Source organism: Cyprinodon variegatus, unplaced genomic scaffold, assembly GCF_000732505.1.
Source record: "Cyprinodon variegatus isolate N-32 unplaced genomic scaffold, C_variegatus-1.0 Scaffold590, whole genome shotgun sequence".
NCBI lineage: Eukaryota > Metazoa > Chordata > Actinopteri > Cyprinodontiformes > Cyprinodontidae > Cyprinodon > Cyprinodon variegatus.
Genome location: NW_015151043.1, coordinates 485381 through 487160, shown reverse-complemented (window position 1 = coordinate 487160; position 1780 = coordinate 485381).

Sequence of the window (1780 nt, the reverse complement as noted above, 5' to 3'; positions counted from 1 at the left end):
TCTTTCATTTGCAAGGTAACTTCCTTATGACTTCCAGCATGTTAGAGGGTGTGTCAAAGTCTTGTAGGTACTATATTTTTTCCACACAGCTGTGAAGAAAAATATTGCATTCCTGTGGCAATGACAGCGCTCTAACAATATAGGCTGATAAAATTTCCATAATGCTACTTTACTAAAGCCTTTGCTTGAAAATATCCCCTTTCTGCATCAATATATTGACAGCTTCTCACAAGCTACTTCGTATTACCCATAGTATATTGCTCAACGAAGTACAATTAATCATAGTTATTCCCGTAACATTCTACTCCATTTTCAAATGCTCTGATAAAGGTGTGGTACCTTAGTGGGTTGCCATCAAATACAGGGATTTCTCTTTTTGGAAGAGCAAAAAAGCTCTGCTTTTGAATGATTTCATTCTGCTATTAGAGGATGTTCTTTTTCTATGTGGATCATTAAAATAAGTGGTCCTCCTAATTGTCAATCATTCTGGTGATATATTTACATTAGGCCGTCCTACGTGCTTGTTCCCATTTTCACTTACCCTTGGTTAGTCAGACATAGTGCAAAAATTGCAAATCTTCCTTTGGAAAGTAAGCTTGTATGAGTGATGCAAACAGCAACTTGTAAACAGCACGTGGAAGAGGAGAAATGGGCTAGTGCATGCTCTCACTCACGTTTAATAGGCGTTCCCTCTGGTGAGCAGGTACAGTGTTGTGCATGTGCATTTTTTCTTTTAAAATGGAGAGGGTGGGTCTTTTCAGAAATTCATAAAAATCCTCCACTATACCTTTAAATAAAAAATAACACTACTATTTGTCATACCAGCACTTTTCACTTACTTTGGTGCATTTTCAGACTTTTGGACAGACCTTAAATTATGACAGGGCTCACAATTTGGATACAATTCTGACACATTGGGTAGCAAAGGCATCTAAGGTTTTACTGATGAAGGTAAATTACTACCATGTGGATCTCCCGTCGGTTTAATGGAGAAAGATAGAGAAAACTGACGCATTTACATTCATGGGCTGTGTCTTTTGTGGAAGTTCAAAAATATGTTGTTCTTCCTTAATTGCATGCCTTTCTAAAAATAGTTTGTCTTTCTTCCAAAGCTGTGAGCTGAGCTTCAGCTTTCCAGTATGCAAAGGCACATAAGCACTGGTGTAGTACAGGGTATATGGAGCATATACCCTTTTTTTTAGTCAGTATTGCGTATACTCACTTTTAAACCCACTAGATTCAAGCCTTTCAGCAGTATCCATAGATTGACATTTACAACACTACCTTAAATGATTTGCCCTCACGACTTGGGATGAACTGGTAAAATTAAACAAGTTATTCAAACAACTTTTCAATTCCAAATGTCCTCACAAATCAACATTAGCCAGCAGCTCAGGTAGTGTTAGCGATGCTTCACCAGTGCAGTTAAGACTGTTGACGCCTACACTATCCCCAGCTCATCAGTGTTAATTGAATTACTAGTGTGAATTTATAATTTTCTTTAATGGGAGGATAAGTAAACCTTCAAGCACAACTGTACGTACATCTATACTGTATGTACACACACAAACACACCTCAGTGAGGCCAACGTAGAGCCAAATTAAGAACACTGCTCAAATACCCGATACCTGTCTAAGACCACCCTTTCAGAGACATAGACAGGTACCAGGTATTACAAGCAAACAAAGAACCCAAACGACTGCCCAATCCTAACAGATGGACTCGTTCGTCTTGTTCAATTGGCATGTCTTCTAAGCCAAAACAAGTCTTTGTTTTTCG